This window comes from Micropterus dolomieu, linkage group LG10, assembly GCF_021292245.1.
Source record: "Micropterus dolomieu isolate WLL.071019.BEF.003 ecotype Adirondacks linkage group LG10, ASM2129224v1, whole genome shotgun sequence".
NCBI classification, from domain to species: domain Eukaryota; kingdom Metazoa; phylum Chordata; class Actinopteri; order Centrarchiformes; family Centrarchidae; genus Micropterus; species Micropterus dolomieu.
The window spans coordinates 14,014,041-14,030,229 of record NC_060159.1 but is presented as its reverse complement, the minus strand read 5'-3'; the positions used below and the strand labels follow the sequence as shown (position 1 = coordinate 14,030,229).

General features: G+C 39.0%; 1 protein-coding gene across 1 annotated transcript in view; it reads right to left on the bottom strand.

Moving 5' to 3' along the window:
* Positions 1-16,189, bottom strand: part of LOC123978182 (steroid hormone receptor ERR2-like) — a 76,256-nt gene that overhangs the window by 28,669 nt on the left and 31,398 nt on the right. The window lies entirely within an intron of this gene.

Below are 16,189 nucleotides of genomic sequence, written 5' to 3'. Positions count from 1 at the left end.
AAAGTATTATTATTTTGGAGCCAAAGTGTGAAGTGAAACTATCCCACCAGAGCAGCTTAAAATCTCAAATGTTTGTGTGTGTGTGCGTGCATGTATGTGTGTATTTTGGCATGCCTCCTAATGCTGGCGGTGTTGCAGATCCCCTTCTTCCCTACATAAATCCTGAATCCATCCACATCTTCTCTCTAAACCATGAAATATGTTTTCCAGCCTCTGAAATTCTACACAATAAATTTTTTTACCAGCAGTCCAAAAGAAAAAAAAATCTACAATGCTTATTCAAAGCAGTTCTCAGCAATGAGCTCATCCTATCTTTGGCTTGTTGAGTGAAGGGTTAAATATCTGGTTCTCCACATTTTACTATGTATTTCCCACTGAGGGGAAATATTATTGTTAAGCTTGGGGTTAAGCTTGTAGCAAGGAACACTGCGTAAATCATGGTGCTGAACACACAGTTGAACATGGAAGCGCAGAAGGACAGAGGCAAGGAGCCATGCATGAAATTAGTTCATTAATCTTTCTATGATAGGCTGTCCTTGTTTGGGGCAAACTCTATCAGCTTTAAACTGAGTGCCCCTTCCTGCCTGACACATAGATTACACTGTTAGTCCGCGGCTGGGGTGTCTGGGAAATGAATGGTCATGTGAGAGGGAAAATGGGGTAGCGTGTCGCCCAAGTGTTAAGTAGTAACAACAACACGCGCGTGACATAGAGTTGGGCACAAATGAAGGTCATCAAAAAAAATGTGTGCGTTCTAATATTTAAATGGACGATTCATACGCTGCTGCTGTGAATCACGTAGTCGGTTTTTTAGAGAAAATACGTCAAAATACTTTTTAAAATCACATTTAAAGGTAATTTGTGGGTTTTACAAAAGAAACAGACATATCAATTATTTTCATCTTTGGCTGTCCTATCAAGCCTTGAACCTTAAGTTCGCTCAGGTCTGCTAATAAGTGTTTGGATGTATTTACTTGGATTGTAGACTGTGAAATGGTTTACTACAATCATTCGACGCTTAAAAAACTTCCCAAGACTCACTTATTTACCATTTTTAACTGAATTCATAGCTCTTTTTAAAAATTCTGTGCCTGTATCTTGCCTCTTTGTCGTAGATTTCAGCATGTGTTATTATGCGTATTTATATAGTGTGTTTTATGAATAATATGTATTTATTAGGCTTTATGTTTGTAATGTTGAAGCTGCAAGAAAAATTTCAGCGTTGCAGCCGAAGATTATGATAATGTGCCGATTATTGTCTTGATGAGTTGATTAATCATTTGTTCTATAAAATGTCGCAAGTTCAAAAGGTTTTTCAATTTACTATCACAGAAGAAGAAGACATAATATAGCCTAATATCCACAATTGAGTCGCTGGAACCAGTGAATGTTTCTTTAAAAACAATCATTAAATAATTGTATATCAATTAATTGTCTAATTGTTTCAGCTCTAATAGAATTAAAGCTGACGTTTGTGTTTTGTGCTTTAATTGTGAGGGACAATGTTCGGGGTTAATTATTCTAAACGCAACGTCCACTTCCTTAGCTCACCATTGCTGAAGAAGGCCATGGGATACGCTTGAAATCTGAGAATAAGTAAGTGGAACTTATTATTTATATTACCACAGATTTGTGTCTTGAAGGTTGAGAATGAATCTTCACGCTTTTTGTACAGCAGCTTTCCAAACAAAATTGACAATTTTGTAAGTTACCACACCTGACCAGGTTAGTAAGCTTCAGTGCAAAGTTTATACTGCAAGGCAGTATAAATATACTTTTACTTACTTTATACTTTTTACATTGTTTCTGCTTCTCTCCACACACACACACACACACACACACACACACACACACACACTTGTACACAGAACTTCTAGCATATGGCCTCTTCAATGTCACTGCCACGAGGAGAGATTGCATAGATTTCCCACATGGATGATGTCTCCTTACCTGGAGTATCAACCCCCATCTACATACACGACCACCTCCAGGAAATTGCTCTCCCTGCAAAGTCAAACACACCCCTAACTGCCTTTTAAAAAGAGACAGAAGAAGGAGGGGAGAAAGAATAAACGAGCAGAGACTTAAGCCGTCATTGGGAATCAGAGGGGGACTCATGAGGGACAGTTACGATATTGATTTCATAAATAAACAGAGATGGCCATCGATCCTAATGTTATTTTGCATTTCAATTACTGCCCAGAAACATAACCTTCAAACGTCTGCTTCTCCACAGTAATAACATCCACTGATGATCACAAGCGAGTCTTGTCCGGTGCAAATTGGCTTTTCTCTCTCTCTCCCCTTTTTTTTTTCTTCGCCAAATGTGTAAATGACACAACTTTGCATTTACCTAATGGTATTAGGGCATGGGCTGAATTTCAAGTGAGACTCAAGCTGATACAGTAAGCGCTCCGGTCAATTGACACAATGCAAATTAACGTGGTGAAGAGGAATTAAGTTCACAATGTGAGACCTCGTGAAGCTACGATGAGGCCCATTAAATTAAACATGCTGGCTGACCCACACTCCATGATTAGAGACACTGCTTCTTCTCTGTGTGTGTGTTAATTTCATTTGATCAATAAAACAAACTAATTCTAAGAAGTCCTCTGCTACTTGCATTCAGCCTGAGCCACATGAAAGCTACACTGCAGTTTTGATTGAATAGTGGCTGCAAAAAAAAAGCGTCCATCTACATCCTGATGAATTCAGAGACCTTGACAGGCTGCCTAAAGGATATATCTATATCAAGAGGGGGTCATGACATGTAATGAAGTTATTTCTCCCTTCATGCCGTCACACAGCACCACTCTACCGTAGAGCTGAGCCTCGTATGTAGCAGCCACAGCCATTAATAAACACGTCAGTATGAACACTTGTCATAAGGAAATACAGCAGTGAGTTTAGCTGTTTTTAAATAGTTTTTTTATATCTGAGTTTTCATGAAGGAGTTAAATTTACCAAAGCTGCTGGTAAAAGACAAGTTGGAGGCATTTTTTCCCTACAAAGTGAACACAACACAACCCTATCCCACCACCTGCTCCCTTAATCCGTCAGCGGTGTTGTGGGTTCGGTTGGCTTCCCAGTCACTTTTACTGGTCTCATCAAGCCAACTATGAATCCCAAAATAAATATGTTATAACCAATTTCATCCATTTTGGCACAAAAAACAGCCTTGATCAGGTTACTTAAAGCCCCAACTTTGTCCACTCACTAGAGTGATTAAGCAGCTTGTAAGACACTGGCCTTCACAAGAAATGAAATTTCCACTGCTGTTACAAAGAGCTAAATGTTAAAATTCAATTAACTATTGCCGACATACACGATAGTGTTTTTGGAGAACATATAGAAGCAGCGCTTGAAACCAAATTTATCAGTAACATATCAAATATTATCTCATAAATCTTTCCAAATACAGACACACTTTAAAATTACTTACTACCATGACATTTCAATGTGTTGTTTCTGTATCGGATCATTTTTTGTGTTGTTTTTTACATCATGGCGGAATCCAGTTAAAAAACTCTACTTTGGCACAACACTATACATGTCAGTAAGAGAATCCAGGAAATAAATGTATGCTCATGGTTTAAATATTTGTTAGTTATTTATTAAATATCATCTGAGTTTTTTGTAATCTCTTCTTTATGAAGTGTAATTATGCAGTCATGTTAACACTTGACAAGACAAATAGTTGGAACATGGAGTTTTATCTATTTATTTAGATATTTATTTATATATTAATGACACTGACTAATGATGTTTCTTAGATACATACAAAACAATGTTAACTGTAGTAAATGCAACACATGATAAGATGATTTGTTTCTCTTAACAGACACAGTCAGGTGTTTCCATGATATGGCACCGCTAAAATTAGACCCCAGGTCAGTGTGTGATTTTTTTCTGGTCTCATCCGTATGTGCACGCACATGTGAGTGTGTGCATGTGTCTATGATTGTGTCTGTTTGTGTGTGCGCATACATGTGTCCACTTGTACTTATACATTCCGGTTGGTTTGCTTGTGGAGGGCACCTATGGGAACAGCAGGTGGGACGAGAGGAAACTGGATATGATTTATTAGAGCAAACATAAAACAACATTTTAACTTTAAGCGTAATTGATGCAATTGTTAAAACTGCCATGGCTAATCATACTGAAACCTACGCTAATCACATGAGGCTGACAATTTTAAAATCAACAATTACTTGTATAACATTTACTGAAGAGGAAAGAGGAATCATGTGTCTGTTTTATAATGAAGATGTAAAATTCTACTATGTGCCTAAGAAAAGGAGTCTACCATGAAAAACCCCACAATTTCAAAGCTGATCATTTTCTCCCCACTATCTGAGGAGGCAGATTTTAATAGCAGGTTACACAGTTTAATTGACTCTGGTCCAGTTTTTGGTCTTTAATCCACATGTATACAGTAGAAGCAAGTTCTTTGGATTTTGGTTACACACCAATTCAAATATAATTAAAATTTGGTCTCTTTTATCAAGATTAAATCATGAAAAGCACTGAGACATCTTAGTATATTATTTGACATGAATGTACAATTAAAATGTTTAAATTATTTTTTATTTATTTTGCACAGAGGAAACACTGTGGCATAAAAACATAGCTATGTAACAGTGGAGCCACTTAATATTATCCTTGAAAAGGGTCAAAAAAGGAAAAGCTTTGTGTGTAGATACATGTGCATATATAATTATAAATTATTTCTAAGATACCTAATAAACTAATATACTTATTTGTTGGTAGAAGAACATATTTGCCTCTTCAGCAGAGATGAGGCGTGACAGTCATTATGGGACCTCTCACCTCGGGCCAGTAGGTTGGTCGGTGGACCAAAAGTCCTCAAAGGAATATTAATAGCTAGCCAAACCTAACTAACCACAGCTTTACAGAAAGCAAACAAATGTGCAACGACAATTACACCCAGGTGGTGAAATGTATGACAGCACGGTTAACAACACCTAAGGTAAATACACTTTTTGGAATAATTTACTGTATATCAAATATTGTAGCTTCTGTTACAATGCTCTTTTGCTAAAGAGAGTCTGCTACAGTTTATACTTATGGCATGCTGTTTTATAAAAGCTTTATCATGGTTTGCTCTTTTTCACAAAATATAATTATCATAGCAAGTTGAACCAACTACCCTAGAAAATGCATGATTAATCCCATGAAGAACTCAGTTATAACCAGTACTAATATGTAGTGGTGAGTTTTTGTACGTGTCTTTGTGGGGTTTTTGGGTGATGCCAGTGTGTCAGAAAATGCCGTCCTACAGTTAACAGAGGAAGCAATATGAAAAACTCTTACAGACTCTATGCATGCATACATTTGCATTTATACACGTGTGTGCATGCATGCACATATGTAAGCAGCTCCTGACTTGCAAGCATATTTTTATATGTGCATCCATATATGCAGGGATATCCAAGTCCCACACACACACACACACACACACACACACACACACACACACACACTGTACATGCTAAGACCTGGCCCAGGGTCACCACAGGTTGTTGGCATCATATTGTTGCTTTAGTCTTTTTTATCATTTAAATTCCGCTTAAAATGTTTTTAACATGTAAAGAAAAATATAATAACTTGAACCCACGGTTTTAAGTTAATGGATGTGAACTTAACACTTTTACAGGTTCGGAAAATTGATGATTGTGCGAAAAAGAAGAACTCTGGGTTGTAGGTTGTTTTTTTTTCAACTGCACTGCAATCTGCACAGGAATTGCAATATTGAATGTCAAACTCTTAAAAGACAATACATGAAACTGATATAGTTAAACGCATTAAAAAGATCTGATCTGTTACTTTTATGTGGGAAATCAAAACAACTGACAGTTCTCTAAACACTTGTGGTTAAACATTACACTCCTGAAACAATTTATATACATTCACTGAGAAATTACTGTGATTAATTCTATTGTAGTTATTAAATTATTTGTCCATCCTTACTGTTACATTATGCACATTTCGCTGCACTGGGAAAACCGTTTGAAGTGTTGTCAATTTTATACTCTATTACTTGAGTGCAATTTTGTATGGCAGTACAAATCTAAAATACAACATAAAGATTAATGCAAAAAAATCAACAAGATGTACATTTTGTAATGTTGCATGAGACCATTATAATACTTATAGATCCCTTCTAATAAAAAGCAGTCACCCTCTCAAAAATGTTTTTTTTATTTTTATTTCTCTCGCTTTTATTCGCAGAGAGTCTTGTGGAGTTTGAAACGTTCGTAATCACAGTCCTGTAAAAAGCGCTAAGCAGGTTAAACCTTTCCAATCCCATCTGCAGCTTAACATTAAGAGGATGCCAGTAAAGGGTTTCTCTGTACAGTCATGTTTGGTCAAAAGAGAGCAATGTATGAATACTAAGGGCTGGTGTTCCATTTGAGATTTGAGAGTTTGACTTTGACTTCTCATTTCCTGAGGTACTGTAAAACAAGCTGCTTGAATGCACTAATTAACTAAATGCACTATGACAATATTCATACGCAAAGATGGCAGCACTTTAATCCTGATTTAAACACAATGAACTGCATTTTCTTTACATATATTGCCACTTTGGAGATGATCAGAACCCTCCGTCAATATAATTCCAGTGTGATTTAATCATATTCACCAAAAATGAGTTAAAATGCAAAATCACAAACCACATAAAAGTGATCAAAAAAAGTGAAGCTTTAAAAAAAACACAGGCAGGCAGTTATCTACCCCCTCCATTATACTCTTATCTGTCTTTCAAGAACACACACTCTCACACAGATTGGGCGACAGAATAGTCAGAGTTTTCTTTCCCTAGGACACTGCCGGACATCGGTGGGTGCCAGAGGATAGTCGTCTGGATATCGTCCGCATTAATCTGCCTTAGGCTCTTCCCTGTGGCTGAGGTTAAACCCTGGATCCTGGTGCAGAGTTAGACAGCTGTACGGCAACTGTCCGGCCTGGACTCCCTGCGGTCTACGCTACTGCAACCTCACTGACACTACTGAGCTCTGCTGTCCCGTACATGGGGAGGTGGAGCTGAGATAATGCGAGGAACTCCCTGGATTGTGAAATAGTTTACTTTATGCATGAGATTTATTTCACATATTATCTGAACACAGATTTTAATTTTTTCCTCTCCTTTTAAAATTAAAATAGACGCAAAAAAGCAAATTAACTTATTTCACCTAGAAATGGAAACAACAGTAGAGATGAAATATAAAGGGGCAAAAACGGAAAAAAAGATGCACCTACTGGTTGTGGTAGCAGAGAGGGTCAGGGATGCACAGTTCGGAAACATCCATCAGTCCACGTTAAGCATTCCAGGTGTTGCAATAAAAAAAACAGATAAACAAACAGCTGGCGAAAAGCTGGAGGAGGAGATCAGTTCCTAAGTCTCCACATATTTTGAGAAAATGTTGGTCAGGTGTTCCTGGGTGTTGTCTCCCCTCCCTCCCCTGTTCAACACACACAAAAATATATATATATAAAAAAACCTTCTGCCTCGGCCCGACTAACTCCAGTCTGCACAGGTGCTGCACACTCAGGCTCAGGAGTACGTGTGGAGAGAGGAAGAGTGGTGGTGATACAGAAGAAAGAACCTGAGGTAGGGATGAAGAGAGGAAACAGGAAGTTAGCGTAGAGAAGGGAAGAAAGAATGAAGATCTGGGGAGTGATGGATAGAAAAAGACGGAATAAAAGATAGAGACAGATGGATGGAGAGCAGCAGTGGTGAGAGAGCACTCAGGCTGAGTAAGTCAGTGAGTGGATTGAGTCTCCATTGAAGACATGGGGGCTCTTTAAGAGGAGGGAGGAGTGGTTTGGCGCATATGGAGCAGCTGCCATTGGTCGGCTTCAGGAAGGCTGTCCTGAGAGCAGCCAATGGGGATGAAAGATTACTGAGAGGGGACGGGCTAATGGAGGACCAGTCGGTGTCCAGTCATTCACAAGGGAGCACTGCAAAACATAGAGACACAGGCAGATCCCCCAGAAAGACATATAGACAGACAGACAGATAGATGAGGAGGTTTTTTGGTGTCACAGTTGGTGTTTACAACTGCAGAAGTAAACTGAAGTGGACAGCGGTAACTGGCAAGCAACAGAAGTAGCAACACGTTCACTGAAGGCGATTTAAACAGATCTGTTTACTGTGCTTTAAAAGGCTCAGTACCAGCTTACGGAGCTAAACTGTTCCCTTTGCTCTTTTATCCTCTCCACCACAGATCTGCCCTTCTTTAAAGCAATGGCAGCTGCTTCCCACAGCATTTCACCAACCACACTGCGAAAAGAGGGGATCTGCCAATCCCAAAGAGGCAGGATGTAAGAAAGAGAGTGATAATGACCACGACAGGAATGATAATAACGATGACGACGACAGACACGTTTGAGTGGATCTTTACCACGTCTGTGTAATGTGGCAGCCAAGAGGAGGAAACCCAAAGCCCCCACCCCCCACCACCCCTGCCCGCCCTCCAACCCACTTCATCAACCTACATTTTCCTGATCGATGCAAAACCCATCACACGCTCTTATTGATCACAGCAGTGCAGTGTCGCCAGAAGCCTCGGGACAGACTGTTTCCCAACCATCTTTTAAATAAAAAGGAATTATAAATTTTAACGTTTTCTTTTCATGTCAGTCCGTATCAGAGTCAAGGGAGCAAAGGGCGATTACTTTAATAAAAAGGAGCTGTGCATTCTCAATTACATTCTTGATCAATATTTTGGCATTTAATGTACTTTCCTGCGGAGGAAAATCAGGATTTTCCCGCTGATATGATTAAGACATTCAGACATAATCAATAGTGGAGATATGTTTATGTTTTTAATGAGGCAGAGAGAGAAGGCAGAAAAGGAAAGATACGGATGCTCAGATGACATGTATGAGTCCACATTAGTCTCGAATACTGGGGCAGGAGTTAATTAAATAAAAAAACAAATGTGGAAATGTTGTATTTCTGTTTTTCAAGACTTAGTAACAAGTTATATGCAAATGTCCTGAGTGCATCTGAAAATGTATCAGCGAAAAGAAACTATATAAAAGGTCAAGGCCCCATTCTTGTGTTGCCAGTTTTCTGAGGTGGGACATATATTGTAAGTCCAAGGCTCATCTGACTCCCTCCCTCTCAGCCAGCCAGCCAGCTTACACAGCGAGGGGACACCTGGCTTCATGGCATCTGACAGGAAATCTATTGAGCGCACAGTCTGTAATCCCACTATCACGCTATCGCCAAACGAAAAAACAGTAATCCAATCATTAAGTCTGTATTTAAGCAAAACAGATTTTCAGCTCTACGACCAAGAGTGAGTCTCTTTAAGCAGATCACAGCAAGTCTGGGATCTGAACACTGTGCATTTTGAGGCAGCGGTTTATGTTTTCATGAACAGTTTTGCTCTCATTTGCTTTTCATTTGTTTTTCATTCCTCCTGATGTATTCCCCACCTCCAGTGCCTCTGAATGCTGGAATACGGCCTTAATTTAACAGAGAACAGATGGATAGAAAAGGGAATCGGGTTTATTTTTAGACCAAACTTAAAGCTTAAATGGTACACACAAGTGAAAACGTGTGCACTCATGAACAGAACCACATAAAACCTGAATTGTAAGTGGCCAAAACGTTTGTAAAAGCAGATGAGAAGCGCTGAGATTTAACTGTGTGCAATGAGCAGCTTGTTTCTGAAAAGTGAAAAAGACCCAATCGTTATCTGTCAATAAATAGTAATTACATATTGCCTTGAGTTGAGGGACACAATCTCCCTGTAACACTGGCTGTATGTAATTAAATTCCTGATTCATGGACAAACTGGGCTTTTATGTCCGACCTTCTGACCTCTCTAAACTGACTGTGCGGCCGACGGCTCAGGAGGAAGCTCGCCGTGTACTACTTCCTGACTGCTGGTTGTGGATACAACTTGTGACAAATGACAACTTTTAACAACAAAAAACTTAACTAAAATGTTTCAGTTTATTTATTAAAAAAAGACAAAAGAATATTGATTTATTTACCAAAGTACAGAACAGAAAACTATTAAAGTAGCTTCCTTACAAAGAGGTGTCTGAATTATTGAGGAGCTATATAGTTCGCAGAGGATCCGATGGCTGTAAAGTTTTATATGACTCATATTTCACATCAACCCAAACATTACTCAAATAAATGCCACATCCCTGGTTATAATTAACTGAACTTACTGAAAGTTAACAAAAAAAAAATCAATAAAATGGAAAATATTCATGCTATATGAAGGAAGAATTTAACCAAAAGGTACATTTCTTTTAAATATATTTTGTCAGTGGTGGTTTTCTATTAAAATTGATCTGGTACAGAATGTACCTGTTTCATCTCAATGAAAATTATGACTGAGCAAACTGTTTCTATTCAAATTAGACATTTTCTCCTTAGCTCGGTGGAAGAATTAGTGTAGAGAATTACATCTCTTATCTTATGAAGGCCCACAAATCAAAATACAATATAAAACAGTATATCTAATACTGAGGAAACTAGAGAAATATGAGGTGCACAACTCCATCTTGACAGGAGACAACATATAGTAGAAACAAAGAACCGTAGTTCAAATTATGATATTAAGAGTCTGAGTTGCACCTTAGAAGTCGTTCCACTATAAAGCAGCTATAGCAATTTACATGTAGCAATGTTAAATATAAGGCTGACAAAAAGCGAGGGACTTTCAGAAGTCAAGGTGACTGCTTATGAACTTTACTTGTGCTATTGATACGCTATTTTTAGGTGTATTTAGTTTTTTACTTTACATTGCAGTGAAGTATTTTTGGCTTTAAGACACTATTGCTTATGCAACATGTTTTATGTCTGTCCATTCAACACCATGTTGGACATAAGCCATAAATAAGTGAAATCAAGTCAAACATAGGCTATATTTTGAAGATTATATTTTCATCTGCTTAAAACACATACAATTTGAAACCTCATCATAAAAGCAAACATATTGTACACACGTCAAACAGTAGTACACATACAGTAGACTTCTAAAATAGAAGTGTAAAAGCTTCAACTCCACCTCCAGAGTCAACCAAATTAACAAAAACGTGTCTTTATCTGACTCCTAACACGAAGCACAAAACAGACCCTGAATCCCACAGATCCATCATTTACACATGTCCCTCTTGCTGCCTCACACTTGTTTGGTTCGTTTGCTGGAGGAGTGTGGAGAGGGATAATTACTATAGCCACAGGGCTGCATTAATCAGCTGGGTGCATTTGTTGGTTTTTATTATGTTCTACTCCCCTCTCTGGGCCTCGCTGGCTGAGCCACAAGGAACAGACAGGAGGCTGAAGAACTGCAGCCGCCCCGCTGCCCGTTCACGCTGGGTTAATAAATGCTATTAGCCTCTATCTCTTGCCTCTTAATTTCTCATTTAACTGGGGACAGTTAAAACAAAACTACGCGAGCAGTGGCACTAATCAGGGACTCGTCGCAGGACTCTGATATCTTGATTGAAAGAGCTGGACACACACAATGAGGGAAAGAAATGTATGCTGGGATCTCTAGCACAGACACTGCTTCATCATGTGAAATACCAATGCGGGCAATTCCATTTTGATCATTTATTATAGTGGTGGTAGAGTCTGATATCACTGATAGTAAGCAACAGGCAGAGTTTGTCCAAAATATTATGTGAAATTATGCTTATTTGCTTATTTTTCAGCTCTTCCGTACATGTATTATAATTACATCAAGATGAGGAGTTGATACTTTGGACCTTTTGATTAGACCTTATTCAGTGCATAGACAGCAATATTTTACTTTTAACATAATTCTAAATATGAATCTGTTCTTGAATGGTTGAATTATTGTCTACTTGCTGTCATGTGTCGTGGCACCAATACTATCACACCTGTTCTCACTGCACCATTCATTATTAAAATGTCTTCAATCACTATAAGACACTTTGGTTTAAATGCAATCGCCAAATGGCATATATTATCCTGAGGAGATTTTTTTAACCTGCATTGCGTCTACGCTCCAGTGAAAGCCATGATTGTGATTCCAGCAACAGCAAATGGCCTCCACTGTGTTTAATCACATCAGCTATAAACAAAATCAATTGCGCCGCCATGCTCTAATTTTAAATAGCTCCTTGACACCAGCCGAAAGCCTCCGCGACGCGTCTACATCACATAACACAAGAGGGTCCGGAAGGAGTCACCTCTAAAGCGAAAGCCAGGTTGTGTCATTGCAATCCAGAAACAGGATCAATAGACTCCTCTCAAGTTCATTCCAATAAGGCAGCTGGCAAAAACGGCCCTGGTGGTGTCAGCTTTTTAACAGCTTTATGACGCTTATGCGTACGCAGCAAGCCTGCTGTGTTCAGACCCTGCAGATAAAACAGCTAGCGCCAAAACACGGTTGCTTTGAGCGTCTGCTGGACAAACAGAATGATTAATCAAAACTCAAGACTTTTTAACAAAGATAATATATTTAGAGTTTTTAATATCAAAGAACAATGTGCAGCTTATTTTTGACAAATGTAACAAGCAACAGTTAGCTGGTGTTCAAAAGCGTGAAAGGGCCTACAAAGAGAATGCACCAACACTGATACGTGTAAGCACATTGCTTTGCATAATAACAGTTGTGACAAACTTGTGCATTAGTACGTCTTAGCAAAAATGTCTGTGAGAAGAAAAAAACATTTATGTTCATTGAATTTGTGTCACGGAGCTGCCGGTTGGGCTCATAGCGACTTCAACACCTCAGAACACCCACAGGGCACTCGTAACTCTTCAATTGCCAGCCTCGCTCTGAGGAACACTTAACTTGAGTACAAAACTTTCTTTTTTAAATGACTTCAAATACGTGTTTGATAAGGAAATTATCCTCTTTGCTTGTCCCAATCCCACGATAAAAAGAGGCTGTTTCTGTATAAATTACCTCCATGGACAAGAGGATCGTCAAAAATACTTTGAAAGTCAGCGGTGTATCCTGTGAAACAAGAAGTCATCTGAGCACGATTTTAGCTGCTGAGAAATCAAATTATTTCAGCGTATAATTTAAATAGCTACTGACCCCACACACACACACACACACATACACACACACACACACACACACACACACACACACCTCAAAGCATCAAGCATAGTCTTACATGAAAAGTGAGAGAAAACTTGCAGTGGATTTTAAACTGCAAGACTTGCAGCCTGTTTACACAGTGCTGATGAATATAATACGAAAAACAAACATTTATGTTAAGCAGCTGTCCGTTGGCAGTAAATCTCATTTTGAAGAGAGGCTTGGTATTCCAGACTTGGCTCACCTAAGATCCAGGGATGACTTTCATTTAGTCTCACCTCTCCATCCAACTGGGGTCACCCCTGTTGGTATAGCAAGCACAGCAGTCACATTGCTCCACCATGCGCGCAGATTGCTTACTAGAACCGCCTGGAACCTTTCATATTTCCCAGTCAGCATTTTTACAGGATAATTTTGGCAGCCTTTAAGGATATCGCTGCCTTAATAGAGGATAAAAATAAACGGGTGGTGGAAGGGCTATATCAGGCTGGTATAATCTTGTATTCTATACTGTGGAGCTAAACGTCTGGCTTCAGCTCCATTCAATGAGATTAAACTTCTCCCCAGTTGATTCCAAAAGACCATTTGTCCTATTTTTAAAACTAGAAAGAACATTCTGAGCCAAGTATATATAAAAAGGCCAGTTAAATTGATTAAAATACTATGGTGTAAATGCCATTATAGAGCAGCTTCTAAGAATGTCTTTGGTATATATCCCATTGAGCGATTCTAGTCAGCAGATTTCTATAGATAGTTTGTCAGATTCAGTTTGTATTTGCACATGTGTGCATGCCTTGATGTGCACTGTATGTGTGCATCTGGGCGTGTGCATACATACGTTTACGAGCATTTGTGTATGCGAGTGCTCATATTGGTATGGGCCTGTGTAGTTACAGCAGTGACTGACTTCTGTATAAGAAAGCTTGTCAAACTGCTTAATTCAATCAGCGCTAGTGCTTTCAAGACCACAAGGGAGCCAGCTAATGGTGTTAGAAACTTGAAAAGTTAGAAAAATAAGGTTGAGGAAGTTCTCACTACCTGGGAAAGAAGTCTGTTCCTTGAGGCTTTCCCACACTGTATGATAGTAAAAGCTCCACTCTTCTGGGCCTTGTTGCTTCTCTGTGAGCTCAAATGCTGGATTTTAGTTTGTGCTCCTCCCATGAGGGGCAAAGCTTTGCAGAAGTTAGAGGAGGGTTATATGAAGTTCAGTGGAAATGTTTTGAGCACTCAGCCAACTTTTTCATAAAAGACAGGGAATATGGATCGAGATGTTCTGCAGGAGGATGTTTGGAAGTGAGTGGATAGGGAGTTGGAGAACATACAGGTTTAGTTAAATGGGAAAAAAGAAACCCCTCTTCTAAATAGGCGTCCTGTGGGCATTCCCCCTTTCAGAATTATGAGAAAGAGACAAATGTTATGCCAGAATCTTGAGAAAACACGACAGTCTGTGTCTACGACTGAGCCGTGCAGTGAAAAACTGTGGGTCTACTGTATAAGGCATGCACCTCGTTTGTTTTATGCGCCCCTTCCCCCCTTTCCGACATTCACCCCCATTAATTCCATGATTGTGTCTTCCTCTCATTTTCTCCCTCGTTATGCATTTAATGTTTCCAATTTGCCGTCATCACAGAAAAACGCCACAAGAAGCTATAAATTCTTTTCTAATTCCAAATAATTAGGATTACACGGACCAGTGGTTTTCAATCAGTGAGATCATCTCGGTGATAGATGGTAGGATAACTGGTCATTGCCGAGACATAAATATTGTGTCGTTCAATTAATCTGGTCTAATGAGGTGTCAAAGCTGCCACTCATCCATCAAATACAATTAGGAATAAACACATATGCATGGAGATGGGTAATTAATAATTAGCAAAGCAAAGAAAACAGTATTGGTTTCAGCAGCCACATTCACAGAGCAATTTACCACAGCTCTTTCTCCATTCGATTTTTCAAGTGAGTGAGACAATGCCACATCAAAGGAATTTCAATCAACTTTTACCCATTTTCCTGTCTGATGTTTGCCACGCTCGCTGATTCTGCCAAGACGCGTGTCACTTTAAAAAACCTTTATGAACCTTAAAGAGGCCGCTCCGAATCACATTAAGTGACAGTTTAACCTTAAAACCTTCATCTAGGTGCCTTTCATCCAAATGAACTAAAACTAGATCTGGAAACAAGAGCACGCTTTTTTTATAAGAGTGCTCCTAAAACTTGATGGATAGAGTTCTTTTCTGGACCAAAAAAAGAGCAAAACATTTATTCTAGATCTTGGGAATTGGGGACTGTCATCAACAGTTTGTCTTCATCTCTCTCTAAAGCCCACAAGGCTCATTGTCCTAAAAAAGACATTTCAGTTCATTGTCTTCCATTTCCAGAAGGCAGTCAAGCATCCTGACAGAATTAAAGTGCAGTGCTGGGATGAGACCTCCAGTGTGAAAATAATAATTTATTCTGTCTAAGTTCAAAACATAATGTTCCAGCTGTCAAAAGCTTTCGTCAGAATCTGTCACACAAAAGGTAGAAATATCTGTGACCCACTCGTGTCATCTCTCAGCCAAAGGTTCTGCTTATTAAACCCCTCTGTGGCACCAAAGTTGACACCTGTCAAACAGGAGCAGTGGTGTAGTTTGCCTTTGACACGACACAATTACAAGGCTTCACCTCAACACATTGGCCATGTTTGTTGAAACCCGGGAGGAACACAACACGTACGGTAATTCAAACAACCATGTCTCTTAGAAATTACATTTATATGCAACTAATATGCAACAGCAAATGCGTTTTGCAGGAAACATATGATGACCAGATTTCGTTTCGTATCTGGCAAGTCGCAAGTTCATACTGAACATGTCAGTAAAATGTTCACTGACAACAGTTTCATTTGTCTTCCACCTAAATATCCACTCTTGTAATACAATCCTTTCTTGTAGAGACCACTGCATTAACATTTTTATGGTTATGTTTAGGCACTGGCAGCAGTTGGTTAAAGTTAGGGAAAGACTTTGGTCACGGTGATTTGAGACCCATCGGATTATCAACATTTAACCGAAAACACAACCTTTCCTGAACCTTAATTAAAGCTCTTTTGTTGCCTAAACAGAACCACAGACAGG